Source organism: Cygnus olor, chromosome 8 (genome assembly GCF_009769625.2).
Source record: "Cygnus olor isolate bCygOlo1 chromosome 8, bCygOlo1.pri.v2, whole genome shotgun sequence".
NCBI classification, from domain to species: domain Eukaryota; kingdom Metazoa; phylum Chordata; class Aves; order Anseriformes; family Anatidae; genus Cygnus; species Cygnus olor.
In genome coordinates, this window is record NC_049176.1 from 31,674,711 (window position 1) to 31,692,806 (window position 18,096).

General features: G+C 41.8%; 1 protein-coding gene and 1 long non-coding RNA gene across 2 annotated transcripts in view; both read left to right on the forward strand.

The window, feature by feature from the left end:
- The first annotated feature begins 245 nt into the window (after window positions 1-245).
- On the forward strand, window positions 246-2,621 carry LOC121073710. Its single transcript, XR_005821903.1, has 2 exons — window positions 246-614; window positions 2,051-2,621. It is a non-coding gene; the product is annotated as an uncharacterized LOC121073710 (long non-coding RNA).
- A 13,743-nt stretch (window positions 2,622-16,364) lies between these two features.
- Window positions 16,365-18,096, forward strand: part of LRRC7 (leucine rich repeat containing 7) — a 119,352-nt gene continuing 117,620 nt past the window's right edge. Inside the window, 1 exon segment of the mRNA XM_040564939.1 lies at window positions 16,365-16,556. The gene's annotated coding sequence lies outside the window, so the exon portion shown is untranslated.

An 18,096-nucleotide genomic window follows, 5' to 3' on the forward strand; every position in this document is an offset into this window, starting at 1 on the left:
ATGATAGAAATGTAATTTCAGAGAAGCTCTAGGGGAAGGGAAATGTGTGTGTATGTTTTTTTTGTTTTTTTTTTTTAACCTTTGCATTTTGTAACTGTACTGCTGAGAGGAAGGGAAGGGGGAAGAAACTCAATCTCAGACATCACACAAGAGAAAAACGGTCTGTTATTGCCATCATCTTTGTGAACAAAAGCTCATTGCTGGCATTCCTGTAAGATAAAAGAGGGAAGACATTCCTAAAGGAAGCTAAGTAAGAGGAAAGAATTATTATTTTTTCCCTTACCCAAAGAGAAGTGTAACCTCAGAATGCCCTGCAAGTTACACAGCCCTGGGGCTAAGGGCTGGGTCTTTGGTTTCCAGGTCCCCAGGGGTGATTAACTGGAGTAATTAAAAATAAATATTTTGGCTACATACAATCTATATGGCCATTTTGTCTGGGTTATTTTTATCTTTTCATCCTTTGTTTCAGGTTTTGCTTTTCACCTTTGCTTAAATAAAGAGCAGTCAAGCTGAATGTGAATGAAGTTTTAAGTGGAGTTCTGATTTATTGAACATATCTGGGATACTCAGACCCTGGTTTTGTGCCAGGCACTCTGAGGTGTAAGGATGAACTGGTGAGTCGTTAACTCATTTCTGGATGTCCTGATTACCGTAACCATGCGATAGCTTTCATCTAAAAGACCCAATACCTATTCCCAACTTTTTTGTACCTCTAAAATTTGGATTTGCTTGCTATCTTCTGTGCTGTTGTGTGGTGGAGAGGAAACAGAAAAGTTGCTCGAGGCCAGTGAGTATGGGGTATCTCTGGAGTAACGTACGCGTGTGCGAAGTACCAGTGGGCTGTGTCCACGCGTTGGCTCATCCAGGAGCCAGGTGAGTTCTGCGCAGCGGCCTTGGACACGTTCCCTGCTCCTGCCTGCAAGGAAGTGTCCCCCAGGATCCACGTTCACAATGCATGTGCTCAGCAGCAGTCCCCTGTCTGCTGGGAGGAGAGGGGCAGGTTTTCTTCACACCTGTAACTGCTGCGTTTTGAGTTCTTCTCAGAGTGCAGGTTCCTCCTCAAGAACAGCTTAGACTGTGCTAGTTTTGTGTCTGGATTGCAGTCTGTTTCCCTTTCTGCCAGACGGCGTGTAAACCACAAACCTCAGGAGTCCTGTAGCGTTCCTGTCTGCACTAGTATTTACACGGGTACTAGCTAGCACAAGTTAACTCACCGTAAACAACTTGATATTTGAAAATGCAGCGCAGCAATGTCTCTGCGCAGCAGGGACAGAATCCGAGGTGGCACGGCGACCGGGGTGATTTGGAGCTGCCGTAGGCCTCTGGTGCCCAGGACGGCGGCTGTGCCAGCTGCCCAGAGTGTGGCAGCTCTGCAGTGCCAGGCTGGCAGGCCGGGCCTTCTCCGCAGGGCCTGGACAGCTCAGAGAGCTCTGCCTGCATCAGTGGCTCGCACACGCGGGCCAATGCTGTCTGCCTCGGGGCTGCGGGCAACACGCTCTCTAGGAACCATGTCTGAGGCAGGAAGCCTGAGACGAGCTCCTTCAAAGAAGTCCTGGTTCTTCAGAATGGCGGAGGATGGTCAGCCCCACGCTGGTCACCCCTCCCTTCCTCTGTCTTTTGCATGGGCTGTCTTCCTCGTTGTGTACCAGGAGCATCCTCTGCAGATCCAGCGAGTGCTTAATTATTGCTAGCAGCCATGAATGTTAAATAACATTAGAAAGCATATGCGTCTGAGAGAGCACAGAAATCCGAGTGGTAAAGTAATTCCTTTTTTGGATCTGGCCCAAAAATTCTAGCTGGTGCCTTGTGATGTACGTAAGGAGAATGTCAATAAGTTGGAGCGAAATCGGTTGTGACAGATACACATGCACATCTACAGCCTTAGTGTGTTTAAAGTTATGGAGGGCTCTGAAACAATCTTGAACTGCCGCTTTTTAGCTGTCCTGTAATGGAAACAAAATGAATCATTAATATTTAACGTAGAACCTGATTTTTTTTTGACTGTCAGTTGGAATTTAACACAAATGTTACATTTTTGTTTTATTGCCAGTTGGAGAATATTGGCCAACGCTTTTGTAATGAAGAAAAAGTATTTGCAGTTTTTCAGTTTTGTGAACTGTCACTGGGATGGAAGGAGAAAGGAGGAACCAAGGATGAGCACTTCCAAACTGAACGTGCCATTATTCTGTGTTGGAGGAGTGCCCGAATGAAGCTGATGAGCCGAAGCAGCGATGCAGACATGCATAGCCGTAGGCAGTTACTAATGTTCAGCTGGTATTTTGCATCAGTGAATAAAAATGGACTGTGCCGAGTGATATAATACTCAGTAACTTCCTTTTGAAATTTGGTGTATGCCACAGAATGCATAACATCTCTCTAGTGTTTGTCTTGGGGTGACTTTTTGTTCAGCTGGTTGAACTGACCATACTGTACAGCTCGCTTCTGTGAAAGCTCGCCTTAAGTTGCCGGGATGGAGGAGAGAAAACGAGAGCTGACAGTGCCCCTCATGAGGGGAGAGATGGGGACATACAGCAACATTTCAGATCTCTGCTTATGGCTGTCGATCGTGACATATATTTGTAATATAATTTAAATAGATGACAAGCAAATGGCGTATTGAATTGGCTCTCTGGTGTCTCTCTGTGGTTTCCTGTGTGACACGAAAAAGCCACAGTAGTTGTCAGAAATACTTTTTGTGGTACATTGCAATGCTGTTAAGCCACATCATTCATTTCATTTTGCCTTGCATGTGATTGATACGCCGCAAAGCGTTTTGTAGTTGGAGTGGTGCAGGTAGAATGGTGAACCTTGACACAAGTAGCCAAATCCTCAGCTGCTGTGAATTGGAGGAGCTCTGTCCAAGCCAAAGGAGTAACCTTGCTTACACCAAGTAATGTGTGACCTTTAATACAAAAGATGTTCGGCTCTGACTTTCCTTTCCCTGCGTTTTGTAAAATACAGATCTTCTTTTAACGTGAGCTATTATCCCCAGGTCTCCCCAGGGGCTAAAAACCACTGAGTAAACCCAAAGGCTTTAAAGCTGAAAGGTACATTCTGTTGTTTAAAAACGGCTCGTAGAATTCCCATTACTGTCACTTGGAGTTAGGTATAAAGAATGCACAGGAAAAAAAATCTAGAATGTAATAACATTTTTAATGTCAAAATGAATGTGAAGTTATTGATGTCTTTTAAATCTTAAGCAACAACTATTGAATGTAGTTACAAAAATTATTTTTGTTTTCTCCAGTGTTTCTTCAGTTTCAATGTGAAATCCTCTAAGTCTTTATGTATAAATATAAATATGTAAGTATATAAGCACATAATATATAAGTGTATAAATACCTAAATTTATGAATATAAACGCATAAATATAAGCATAGAAATATATAGACATCTAAACATTCAAACATAAATATAAAAAGTATAAACGAGGATATAAAAGCCTGTAAACAGGCAAAACATAAATATAGGTCTTTTGCTTATATTATGTAGGGAGCTTTCATTCCAAGTACTTGCCTAGTGTCTGATACTGTGATGCATGCATATCTCTTGGTACACTGGAAACACCGGATGGAGGTGATGGGCGAGTGGAGCTCTGCAGTTCCAACTGACCTGAAAAATAAACTTCTGTGGTTACTATTGACTGCAGATCAGTCCAAGATGGGCAGGGGGCTGTTGCAGCAGCATGGTTTGGGTGTGACAAAGTCATGGTGCCTCCAAAGAGACCGTTTTCCAAGGGAATTAGCTGCGCAAAGCTAGAACAGAATTCCACCACCGTGGTGCGTTTTATTTTATACCATTTCCTGAAGTACTGCTTGCAGCTTGCCTAGTTCCTGTGCTAGGACACCGTGGGCTGGCTTACGGATGTGTCACGTAGTCGGTGATGAGAGGCTCTGTCCTTCCTGACAGCTCCGGCGCTGCTGCTGCTGCTGCTGCCTGCATGGGAAATACGCTTGGCATGGGCCCACCAGGGGAGACTCGCGTGGCGTGGGCCTAACGGCGGAAACTTGCATGGCATGGCCCCGGCTCACGTCAGGCTCGACTAAAAAAGAATGCAAACCCTATTTCTTCCATCAGCATTTTTAAAGCAAGTTGTTGTGTTTTGGGGAATGTGACTCATGACTTTTTTAAGCTCACTTTTTGGAGTTTATTTAATGTAATCTATTTATTTTATATAGGGTTATTTTATATATTTTATAGTCTGACTATCCAGAACTCCTCCCAGTGGCATGAGAAAAGCTCTTCATGAAACTAAAACACATTATTTGGAAATTATTGAAATCCAAATCATTGTGAGGGTGAAATTAGGCTTCTGTTTGCCCTCTGTTACAACGGCTGATGCCGAAAAGTGCCTGTGAAGTACTGCGAGTGATGCTTGGGGTGCAGGAGTCGCCCATCCCAGATTTCGTGCCCGTGGGGCCGTGTCCTGCTGGCTGCTGCAGGGCTCCCCTGGCCCGGTGGGGCAGGGGGCTCGTGGTTTGTGCAACCTTCGTGCTGATCTGCTGCTTCTGCTGCTGTTTTGATTTCATAAAATAGAAAATTGCTCATCAAAATTAGATCAGTTTTTTTCTAAGAATATCCATGTATGATAGTGTTCAGTCATATTGATAGCCCTAGCTGTTAATGAGTAGTATGCACTGAATTACAAGTCAATTTTAGTTCATTTTTTAATTAAATAAAAGCCAAATATAAATTCTGATAATCAGTTAATCTGCAGTTTGATTAATAAGTGGTAACATGCAGCATCAGAAATTAGTTTTAATTGTTTGGAATTTCAGGTGGGAAGAAATTGGTGGGAAGAGTCTGGGGAGGGTGTTTGCCTTGCTTGTAAAGTGCCTTCTTTTCTGTGGAAAGGGGAGTCCCCCAGGTCAGACCCGGAGGCTCAGCAAAGAGTTGTCTGAGGGTCCTCGTGGTCTTACAAGTCCTGGCTCCCTGGGTTTCTCACTCTCAGTACCTTGGTTATTCGCCAGTAACCTTGGCGTGGAGTTGTTCCAGGCACCTGGGCAATACACGAGTATTTCAGCGAAGGACATTCACCTGGTAAAGCTGGAAAACCTGCAGCGAGGGTGGGCCCACGCTCAGTGCCCTGGGGCTGAAGCAGTGCAGCTGCAGCCAGGAGCACTTGTAAGAGAAAATGAGCAGCCCAAGGAGTACCTGGAAAGCAGCTATCCCCTACAGCTGGTGCAGAAGCTGGCAGCCTGCAGGTGGATCCTTATGCCAGCAGGAGAGGTGTCAGCACTCTAAAAATGTGTAGCTTATTGCTAAGATTTATAGCTTGTTGTTAAGATTTAATGCATTTCGTTCATGCCCAGCCTGGCCCCAGAGATGTCCTGTCTTCTTAGGCAGCATGGTGGTGCTTGCACACCACTAAGAGGTGCCAGCTGCTGGCCATAGCTGTAATGGAAGGCCAAGTGTTGGGGTGATCTCCGCTGGCTTTCACTCTTTTGAAGTGTTTTTTCTGTACCAAAAATCAGTAAGGGGCATACCAAGCCGGCATGTTTCCAAATGCCACGTACCATGCAAAAAATGAAATAAATACCTGTCAGATTACTTAGTGGTAAAATTTTAATACAAATAGTGAAATTGAATCATGGATGAGCCTGTGTGCTCACGTTAGTATTTCTGTGATGTCAGGTAAAGGCACAGGGATCAAACCCTGAATTTTTTTGTTTGGCAGTTCTCTGTGGTCAGATTGCCATGCGACCTGAGCCAGCCCAGAACTAACGAGGCTGTGAGTCGTTAAGGCAACAACATGCACCAATTTGCAGCCGCACTGATGTACAGAGAACAGCCCAAGCTCATGGAGAAACCCTTTGTGGGTGCTGGAAATGTGGGGTGCTGTGGGCTGTGCTGGGAGCACCAGCTGCCCGTCATCGTGCGTTGTGTGCAGCGCCAAGACGTGATGCAGATCTCCCGGCGCTCCACCAGGTGCTTTAGCATGAGATAGTGTTTCCTTCCCTAATCTGATTTAAGCTATTCAGGTGTGTTTTGCTTCAATAAATAACCTCTTAATATAAAAGGATTGCTATTTTGTCATTGTGCCAGAGATGAAAAGGGCCAGAAGATAATTCTATACATGGAAAAAAGGTAAGGGTGTCTGTGTGATTATAAAGATAGGTGGCGTGTATATTCTGTTAAAAACCGTTTTACCTTTGAACGTTTGATAAAAAGGAAAGTATGGGCAGATTGTTTTAGTTATTCCATAGCAAAAAATTATTCTGACAGCTCTGTATAACAAATTAACTGTATCGTCCTGATCTGTGATCTTCTGACATGATCGTATCGGCCATCAGGCATCCCACCTAAGCCTTCAGGGTGGCCTTACTGGTGTTTGAGTGGCTGAAGGCGGGAGGCTGGTGGCAGAGTTTGGTGTAGAAGTCCTTCTCAGCAGTGTATGACTGCTGAAAAGACTGGGCTTTTACAATTCCTTTCGTCTTCTAGTCTGACAGGGTTTGTGAGGGAAGCGTGTGCCCAGATACGTGCATATATGCAATCCTATGAACACTGCAATCTCAGCAACCACGTTTGCATTGGGATGGAGATACTGCATCTAAGCACGAGGCTGTTCCATTGCTGGACACTACGTCTACTCCAGAGTGAAGCCAGTAGGGGCATTGGCATTTCTAGTGAAGGAAACATTGGAGTCAAAACCTAATGGGCTAAACTGGAGGAATAAATCTGTACTTGGTTGGCTTCCAGCACAGATACCCACAGGGCTTATTTGAGTGTGTGAATATGACTGCCTGAATGTGTCTGCTTGTATGTCTGTATTTTTGTTCTAAATTGCTGTTTTATTTTGAGGAGAGGAAGAGCATCTGGTGCATCAGAAGGACAGTGCTACGTGGAGCTTTAGTGCTGTAGGCTGCGAAGCAATGGATTGTGTGCTGAAAGGGTGAGTTGGGCCCTCCCTGTGGGAGCCCACAGGTTGTTCCTCCCTTGCTTGGGAACCCTGAGTTGCAGACCCACATTTTTGCATCTTGCTACCAGACAGGACTAATGGCCTGGCCCTGGAATAAGAGTGCAAACAAATTCCAGAGCCTCTTGTAGGAAAGTCACAAAAGCACTGTTTATTCGTTGTTTTTATGGGCAGTACCATATTAAATTTAGGGTTAAAACAAAGAGTCCAGTGATTTCGTGTACCTAAAGAACAGTTGGTTAATCAGTCGATTCTGTTTGAGCTAGTTACCCCCATTTTTGGACACAAGAAAGGAAGATTTATTAAGTATCTTTTTTTTTTTTTTTTTTAAATCCATTCTCTAGGCTTTTTAAACCTAACTAAGTTTTAGCTGGATACACAAGTGGTTTCATAAGGTTTCATTATCACATAGGACGGCTGGGTGGCAGGAACAATGAAGCACTGTTAATCTTAGAGTGATATATTGCCTGTGTCATTATGAACATCTGTACAGTGGGGAAAAAAATGTATGTGCTTTGGAAATGGAAGCTAATGAAGTGAAATTACCAGGATGAAACATGAGCGATTGCCCTGAATTCCAGCGAGAGCCACATCCATCGGAGCAGTGATGGATGCCTCTCCGGCAGGGTGAGCGCAAACCATGGCAGAGCGGCCGCGTGGTGCTTGCTGCTGCTGTGGGTCGGACGCTCACTGGGGAGCTGCAGAGCTCGTGTCTTGGGAGCAATGCTTGAGGAATGAAAGCAAGCAGGCTGGTCATAGCAGGGGTGCGTGTTTCTTTAGCTACAAACCCTTCATTGCTTTCTAGCAAATTAAAAAATGGAAAAAAAGAGTAAAGGAGTCACTGTCTAGTAATGACTCGTGCTCTGTATTTTCCCTTTCCTTTAAGTAGGGATATTTGCTGTTATAATTTTCTACAGACAATACGTCTTTGAAGGGTTTTTCAATTAAGTTACCTAACAAGCCCCTGAGAGTATCTTGAGGTGAAGACAGAGAAATCTAGCATAGTGATATGCCAACATAAAATAACTAAAATACAAATACTACATTGATTTGGGGTTCTTTTAATGTTATATCTACTTACTCTTTTCTTTTTATTCACTCCATATGTAAAATAAAAAAACTAACTGGGTATAGAATTAAAAGGCCAATTAGAGCTCCTTGTCCCATTCCTGCCCTCATCCAGTTCCAGGTAAGAGCTAACATGTGCGTGTATATATATACACACACACACTCAGGATGAAAAGTGTGCTGCCTCGCAATATGTATTCTTAACATATTCACATTTAGCTGCGCTGCAGCAGCTGCAATCGTAATTTAATTCACTTTCAAATTAAAGATTTATTTTTTTTAAAGTATTCTGTAACATAAAGCTGAAGACATTACAGTCCTTTGAAACTCCCACAAAACACAGCTTACTGTGGTGTTCTGGCTGGCTGAGTTTTGCAGGAAGCACTTAGGGCATTGTGGGATTCTTCTCTTGCCACATTGCTGGATTCTGAACCTCATTTCTTTAACAGAAAGTTTGAACATGCGAGGCAGGCCAAGTGCCATTTTATTATAGGAACATAAAGTTTTTCAGGTTAACTTTGACGTGCTTGACAAAACGGAAGCTTTACTTAAGGGACTATTTACCTGTTAAAATAACTGGTCATTATTTCTTTGTTTTTATGTCATTGTCCTTATACATCATCATCTGTTAGACGAAAGATTTCATTTCCATCTTGTATTCTATTCAGTAAATATCCCAATATAACTTCCTGTGATTTTCCCCCATGTTCTAAAATTTGATGAATGTTATGACATCACGAAGGTGGCGAGATGGTTTTAAATATTTTTTGTCAATAATCATGAAATATATTTTTCTAATTCTGTGCTCTGCCTTTAATCACTATTCAGATTTGCAGACACAATATTTTTTCCTTTCATTCACACGTATTTCCTTTATCATGCCTTTATTATCAGACTTTAGAGAAATCAATTTTCATCTGGAAAAAATCGCTAATTATTTTTTCTCAATACGTATTTCTCTAAGTTCTCTAATTTTCCACAGTAGGAGCCTTTCCTAGAGACTTAGGCTGTTTTTTTCTCATCATCTCTCCTGTCTCCTTTTAATGTGGAGTGAATCATTATTGGATATCATCTCTTCCATCTCAGCTTTTTGCAGTAATTTTCTCTCATATTAGAGTTGTGCTTAACTGTTAATTTTTGGAAGAAGCTTTTTTTCTTCATTTTTTGATTTTCCTCATTACCACTGAAGAAAAATGCAATGTTCCACCTCCCTTTTCGCATTACTTGACTCTCTTTTACTCTCTTTTTGTTTTTTTATGTCTGATTCCCAACTCTTTTTGAGTCAGGTTTTGCTGCTACTGTATTCTCCTCCTTCCTGCACGTTGATGGGAAGTGAAATAGAAGAAAACCTTTTTCCAGTTTCATACAGAAGGGATCTTACTTCCTGGCAGTAAAGATGCCTAAGTGGGTACGCAGAGATGGGCCTGCAGTATGTTCTACAAGAAGTTTATTTCTTCCTCAAATGAGCAAAGGCTCGGGAATAGGTTCTGCAGAGTTAGCTGCAGTCTCTGTAAGGCAGTGCTGCAGGGACAACAGAAAGAGTTGCCCTCCCTTGCTCAAAGCAAATAACTTGCTTTATGATGTTGCTTATCTCTACTCTCCAGGCACTTATCTATCTCTTTTTACTCTTATTATTTTCATCTGTGTGGTGGGCAGTTCTCCCAGGGTCATTTTTAGCTTTTCTTTCTATCTTTCACATGCACTACAGTTTTGTTTCATAAGGCTGTCTGTCTCTTTTATAGTCTTACACATAGGAAGTATTTGCTCCTGTTTCTGCTTGGATTTAGTGTCCCCTAGTCATTTGCTTCTGTCAGTAGACATTTGTATGTACTCACGCTTCATTTCTATGCTGACTCAGGAATGGTTTTTCTTTTTAAAGCTCAATTTACCTTCTTTTGTCCTGACCATGCAGTGCCATGAAGGATCCTCCTAAATACACTTTTATAACCTATTAAAACATACTTCTTAAAATGTATCTTTCTACCTTTGCTTGTTGCAATTATCTCTGTATTTATTTTTGGTTTTGGTTAATATTATTATTTAGATGTTATTATGAGGACCTAAGTCTTCAGATGGTTAATATTAGACTGGGATTAGCTAAAGGCTGTTCCTCCTGTGGATGCTTTGCAGAGGAAATTTGCAGCACTGGGCTCTGGTGACCTCATCCTGTAGCGTGTTTCTTGCATTCTTTATGAGCAGGCCTCGGTAGCTGTACAAAATTGCATTGATTTCAGTAGAACTCACATCTATCACATAAACGAGGTAATGGATTGTAACTAACATCACCGTTAGGAAAATATGAGCGGTGAAATCTACCTTGCTAAAGGGCAAGGCAGGAAACCAAGTAAGGGCAAATACGTCCGTGCCTTTCCTCTGGGGCCGCTGCTGCTTGGTGCGGGGCATGTCTGTGGCAAAGCAGGAGGCCGCGGGTGGCAGCAACCAGGAGGGAACATGCATGGAGGGATGTTTGGGCCTCCTAAAACCAAGGTGTTTTATGGCAGCTCTCAGGGAAGCTTTGTCTCTGTTGTACGAACAGTGCAAGTAAGTCATTTCCTACCAGGACTTCTGATACTTCTCAGACTTCCCCTTTTTCTGCCGTCCTTGCGCAGGGCCTCAGCAAGGCCTTGGATGCTGTTCCCACAGGTTGTGTCCTGGACGTGGTGCTGAGGCTCTGCTCCCCGTGGCCCTGCTGGAGACGAGGCTGGAGCAGGTGGGCCCAAAGGTGCCTGCAGCCTCGGCCATGCCCTGACTCTGTGTCCTGCCGTTTTTCTGAAGGGGTCTGATGGTGGTGCAGTGTGTGCTCTGTAGGTTGCCGGTAATCTGCTCATGGCAGGGAGAAGTAGAGACCAGGGTGGCTGTACTGGCATTCAAGAGCCTGGTATTATACACATGATGCTTATAGAACTACCGCATGAGATCATCCTTCCCTGGCATACGCTGCCATTAATGGGCAGCCCCTCAAGGACTTCCTGAATCAAACATTTTATCTGTATTATTTGTTTTTAGATTCCCCCCCCCCCCCCCCCCCTTACACATGTCTGAATGCTTTTTAAAATCCATTTAAAATTTTGGCTTGTATACCATTCTGTTACAAGCTGCTAAGGAGAAATTACTCATCTTAATTTCTTTCCCGTGCTGCCCTTATGCACAGGATAAAATCAGTGTGTTATCTTTGTAGAGGTTTTGAGCACTTGACATTAGCTGTACTGAAAAATAGATCTTTGAATGAGATACTAAATTATAGAAACCACACTTGGTGACACTTTGACTAATATCTATTATTAAAGATGTAACCATCTTTAACCATTACACTTTGTTATTAGTCATAGATTTGGCTTTATTGAAGTTCTAAAAGGATAGCATGCAAGCATTTTTTTTCTCACTTATCCAACATTTTTGGATAAAATGTTCTTAAATGTATGGGAATATTTACTGTATTTGACAGTAAATACTGTGCCAATGAACTACACAACATGCAAATCCTTTCTTGTTTTTTTTTTTTGAATTCCTTTTATGAGATATGCCACAATGTAATTAGACTGATATAGAGCACAATTGCATTCACACTCACTAAAATTGTTTTCCCAAATGGAATCAAAACTATTTTAAGTGTTATCTTTACACTGCACATAAATACGCCTCTCCTGCTAGCAGAGCTCTCCGATCGTTGTTGGGATCTGAGGCCAGCTTGCCGGGTGCAGTGCCCTCCGCTGCAGCCTGACTGCAGTGTGCAGATAGATGTTCCACACTTGCTTGCAAAGGCAGAGGTGTGATGCACCTCATTGAGCGTCCAGAGGGAGTCTCTGACATTGTATGAGTGTGTGTGTGCACTTCTCCAAGTTCTTAGCAGCTTGGTAGTTACTGAATAGACACCAAGGGACATATTTTGAAACTGGGCTTTAACCTCCATCTATAAAAAGCACATTTACTTCTACTGAAAGACACGTTTATGTGCAAGTTGGGTAATTAAGAATTTAATCACCCTTTCTCAAGTGAAAATAGTGCTTTCTGCACAGAAACAGAAGCAAAGTCTAGAGGCTTCATTCCAGAGAATTATTTGTAACCTCAATATAGAGTCTGAAATGACTTGTTTGTCTTAAAAATAACCGCATGGAAAATCCTTTAAAAATACATTTTGCCAAGTGTCGGGAACAAAAGGAGCCAAGCCAGAGCAAATCACTGACCTGCAGAAATGACCTTGTTTTATCCACTAGTGCATACAGAACTGTCTAGCATTTGATGGGCATGCCTCAGCTAATCTGGCTTTTATTTCTTTGGAAATTATGTGCTGTTTTTAAGCTCTCAAAAACGTAATTGAATTATTTCAGTTGCTGGGAGCATCAGTGGTATAAACTCCCTGTTTTCTGATCTTGGTGGAAGACCTGTATGGTTTTGGGTGAATGGGAGTGATTCCAGAACTTAGACAATGGGCTGTATCTCTCTACTGGGCACTTGGGAGCAACTTAGTTTCTTGATAGCTCATGACAATGTTAATCAGCTGGATATATAGATGACACTGAGCTGTGTTGGATCATCGTTCATTACTTCCAAACAATGGTATGTGGGGCCTTGAAAGATGTTGAAAGTTTTGCCTAAAAAGTGGCAGCATTGTTTAGTTTATAAGATTGCACATAAAACTTACAGTGACCTGATACACGATAAAGATCAGTCTAAATCAAGTAACTTCACCATGTCTCAGATTGCAGAAATATGTCCAGTGGATAAAGACAGACACGCTAGCCTATGAACAGAAAGGTTCCAGTTTTCAATTATCCCTCACCTCCCCTGCAGAGTTCCTGTGACCAGCTAAGACAATAGGATAAGCTTCATTTTCATCTAAAATATATTCTAACCCTGGGATATATAATGTCTCCGTTTTTCTTTGTGCTGTTAAGAGTTTCCCCAGTCTCTAAACATGTCATTACATTCACCCAACTGGTGGTCCTGTGCTTGGCTGCCCTTAAAGACAGTGACTCCTGCATTTAAGGAAACCTTTATTCCTTTTTGTCAGCACAAAGCTAATTTTGAAAGCCAGCTGAAAAAATGGAACGTGTACTGCTACGGAAGAAGTGTGCCCTGGAGGATTTTCCTATTGAAAAGAGAGGCTGCAAGAGTCAGTTGAGTTAGCTCTCAAGCTGATTTACAGTGTAGTGGATGACAGAATATAGCTCAGAATTATGCATATATCATTCAAGTTTCATTCATTTTTTTCAAAACTGCTGTCTGTCACTTCAGAAGGTGATGGATATTGCCATGTGCTTATATAACTCAGACTTCCGTGAAAATTAATTTAGAATAATGCTCTGACATTTTAGACCACTGTGTTATTACAAATGCTTGTTTTCTTTAATTTTGTTGATGCTTGCATATAAGTCAGTACACCAATATATATTGCTCTTATTTGCCTTAATTAAGAAGGGTCTAAAATTTTGTGGATTTTTATGTTTCTGGGTTTTGTGTTCTTTTGTTTTTTTGCTTATAAACACTTTGTTTATAAACACTTCTATTGCATGAGACAATCTACCAAAAGCATGACATGGGCAAGGTGTGGAGGAACAGGAAGATCAGTACTTTTTCCATGCTTGCTACTTCAACAAATTACACAGCTAGTGCTGCAGAAGGTGCCAGCCCGGGCTCCTTCACATGAAACTTGAGCTCCTGGTAGTAGTGAGTGAGACAGGCTAGATGAGCTGGCTTCCAGTCCTCTTTTTGTGGATATACAGCACTTGTTTGAAATAAACTCATGCTGCTATGATTCATTTGAAATATATAGATAAATAGATTACTTACCATGGTTCTGATTTTTCCAGTGCCAACTGCCATGGATTTGTCTCAGGAAGATACGCTCAGGAGCATACTGTCCGAAGGCTGTGTCAAGGGCTATCTGAGGCTTCTGAAATCCGCCCCCAGACATGGCACTAGCTCAGTTGTGGGTTTTTACCCGGTTCCTGGTGTTGCGGCTTCTCCTCACTGAGCGAGCTCGGGGCCCGGAGCTCTCCCTGGTGCTGTTGGTGGTGCCCCGGCCCCGGTGCTCGCGGGGTCGCAGCTCTCCCCGGGGCAGCACCGCACATCGGCATCGGTGCCTCGAGATGGCAATCCCTAGTGCTCAGGTGGCCTTAGGTTCTTGGAGCTGTGCGCTGCACACGCGTGTATTTCACTCTCTCCTTCTCTGTTAACTTTTGATTGTGTTGATTGATTTCAGAAAACTGGATAGAGTTACCCAGTGTAATTAAATATTGACACATCTGGGGACAGGAGAAAAAAAATTAAGTGGCCTCACAGGTGTCCCACCTAAGGAGGAAGGTTGCTGAATAAACTCATACAGGAGGGAACCACAAAACAAAGAGACTTTGTAAACACCCCCATCGCAGAAGAAAGCTTCAATTTACCAGAAGGGAATTTAACAAAAAACATAATTCTGTAGGAAAGCCTGCTTTGTTACTGCTGAGTGTCACAGAACTTGGTTTTCCGAGTCTGAATCCAGTGAAGAATGGGACGTGCACACTGACAGGAAACTTGGTTTCACGCGCTTATTATAGTTTGTATTTTCTTTAGTTGGCAGCTCCCATTTGAAATTTTCAAAAAGAATGACCATTTTCAGTTTTTTTTATTGTGAAAATGAAAGCTGTTCATCTGAAAAAATGGAGTTGGTTCTGCTGAACTGTGTTATTACTTGATTGTTTTCAGATAAATTCCATTCTGTGTGTGTGACACAATTAGTTTCCGATCTCATTGTGTAAAAACCTGTAAGTAAACCTTCTGATAATGGAAAATAGCAATTTCTGATTTTAAGGGCTAAGTTAGGTATTATCCCAGGCTAGAATCCTTTATAGATGCATCTAATTTTTCATCTTTGAGATTAAATGCTGTATTAAACAAATCTATTCTCTTATAGACCAAACAATAATGTTTGGTAGTGCATCATTCTGTATTTATTGTTTGAGGGAAATTACACATTTCTCTCAAATATCCTGGAATTTTCATAGCTGAAATGAATTGTAATATATCCATCTTGAGAATAACTTCCCAATAGCTGGTATTTGGTTTATTAGGAAACCCAAGGCTAGCAGTACCAGACTGTTTTTTGAACTCCATTATATTACATTATATACAATTTTCTGTCTCCTGTTGGAAAGTCACAACACCTAAAATAGAGCATTCATTAACTGATGCTTATAGGAAATAATGTTCTGTTCCTCTATGAGATTGGCTGTCCTTGATACAGTTTCTTCCCTAAAACAGCAGTGAAAGAATGAAAAATGGGTTTGCAACCTTCCTTACTTTCTGAACATGTATGGAAATAACATTGTAGTTGTCGTAATGCATTGATAAGTACAAATTCCTGGTTCTAGAGGACAATTGTCATAAAGCTGGTTTTCTAAATGGGAGATGGGATGGGGAAAAAGAGAGGGACACTGTTGACAGCAAAATTATTCAAGGGGAAAGAAGAGAAACATTAAATACTACTGTACATATAGAAGTCGGATTATCATCTGATTTAAGACAACGTGAGTCTGGTGAGCTCCAGTATCTGGGGCATCCAGACCCTTCCCTAGTTTGGACAGGAATGTTTTGACAGCTTTCCTGATTAGAGATAACGAGGCTGTGCAAGTGGAGCTCCCTGCACTGCACCCAGGACAGGGCGTAGTCACTCGCAGTTCATCAGGCACAAGCTTTTCCTCTGTGCTGCCTGCCTGTTCTGCACAGGTGTGTGCCGAGAGCTGGTTTTGGCCGGAGCTTTGCTAGTGAGCCTGGTGGGTCGCGAGAGGCTGCGTCTGCCAGCGCCAAATCCATGCACTGAGTGCTTAGGGCAAAAGTCCTTACGTTTCCTTACTGTACTAGCATGCTGCTTGCTGTACTGGTGCTCAGGATTTACAAGCTGTGAGTAAACTGTATCATGAAGTGAGAAAAAAGTATTTTACAACTTTTAGTAATCCAATTATATGTCGTAAGTACTTGGCTATGAAAGGATGAGACCCTGCCACATTCACAAATCTGATACAATTTATGATGCTCTCAAGTGATACCCATCTGTATTTATCACTTAAGCTGTAAGAGGTGTTTTTGCAGCATAAAACATGTTGTAAGTGCATTGGAAATCTTTGCATTTATACCAGTGATGTGCAAACAGAGCTGCTCTTATTCTATCCTGTTTGGGAAGGGCACAGCATCATAGGAATATAATTGCTCTCACGCTCGCAGTCTGGATCACTTCTCATTTTAAGGGCTATAAATCAATGCTAGACACTAAAAAGCAACCAGTTTATTCTGGAGAAAAAATGGTTTTAAGTGGCTGAAGAATTTGTCCCTTTGGAACGACATGTTGAACAAATACCTGCTTTCTGTAAGACACTGACTGTTGGGTTCTGTGTTTCCAGGTTGTACGTGCCTCCAGGTATTGCATGTTCTGAAGATACGAAATAAAACACTAGAATTATTTTCTCCAGATAAACATTTATGATATCCAGAGGACGGATTCTATCTGAACAAGGCAGGCCTAGTTCATCTCTGCCCGAAGTTTCTAAGTGTAAATCAGTGAAGTACTCGTGTGAGCCAGGCGCAGGCTGAGCTGGTAAGAGGAATAAAAAGCTACATACTGGGAAAGCAGTAGTGCTATGTCTTTGGCCATATTCAGGCATATTTATAGCTGAAAGTAGCTAGAAAGCAGGCTTTTATGTTTAAATATTGTTGCTACCTGCAGGAACAGGTTCTCAGTCGTGTATCCTACTATGTCTCTGTAGTGGACAAATTTATTAGACTTTCACTGTTTTCTTGTTTTCCTATCCTTTTGCTCATTGAAAATTAATGAAAAACTAAATACAAAAGCAAATTACTTTACTGTTATATTAGTCATATACAGTGTGCTTCCTTTCTGGAGGCTGAATTTCCAAGGCTAGATCTGTTCCTCTGATTTACAGACAGAACAGTGTCGCTGTGTATAACTAAGCAGGCCGAGTATTGCCAGGTTAGTCACACAGTTTCAGCTGTGTATATATTGTCTAGATGAAGCATTTAATTGATATTTTCCGGACTTGTTTCTGTCTTTTTTTTCCTTTTTTTAAAGTTTTAATAACTATCAGAGCAGCTTCTGAGGACCTATGAAGAGTAGCTTACTTACTGATATTAAACATTATTGTAAGAGTTCTGAACATTCTGATGCTTCAGGTATCTGATGCAGAATGTAGAAATTTGGCAGTGAGTAATTCTGAAATGAAATTGTTCCTCTTTCCATGCTTATGAAAAGCAATTCATAACTGTGACATACAGATCTTTGGCATTCTTGTTGGACTTTATTACACATTTGCTTTGATTTTCACAGTACTTCTGCCTCAAACAGAGCCCAAACCACATTGATAATACCGTACAATTGAAGACTGTAGACATAAAAAATTGGGTAAAATTAAGGTTATAAGGGCAACCTATTCTAGGCATTTCTTAACTTTGAAGTGCCTGATTTTCCAGCTTATTTTGAAATAGTTTTTTTGTGGGGGACCTGATAGAAGGTCATTATGCCATGCACAAAGGGAAAATAATGAAGGAGACTAGCCAAGTGCAATAAGGCTGGTTTTCAAAGGCTTTGAAATATTATTGTTACTGGGCCTATAAATATTGTTTAAAAGCCTTTCAGAAGACAGTTTCCCCCTAGGGGTGCTGTACAAAGCAACAGTGTTCTCTGCTAGAACATCCCTAATACAAGGCTTTTAGATATTGTTACTTTCATTAATGTCTTTATTCTAAAAATACTGAATAAAAACATTTCTGATGTGTCCTGTTCTTCCCCTCTGAGATGTTTTCTTGTCCTGGATCATGCCTAGCTGTGGATGTGGGTGACTGGAGCTGGCTGGCTGCGCCATGCACAAACGATAAGAGTAAATCATGCTAGACAATAAATGAACAGGCTTCATTATTTACTGTCTGGCTTAGTTTGATAGGGAGATTTCTGTATGTTCTTTCAATTCCATCTGTATGTTCAGTGTCAGAGCTGTCCAAAATCTCCCTGTGGCTGCTCAAGACACCTTCCCATTCCCATATGCCTCTTTTCTCCAAACAAGTGTGCTAAGTACGCTGCATTTCTCTGGGGAAGTTGTGCTCAAGCCACAGCCTGCTTTAAG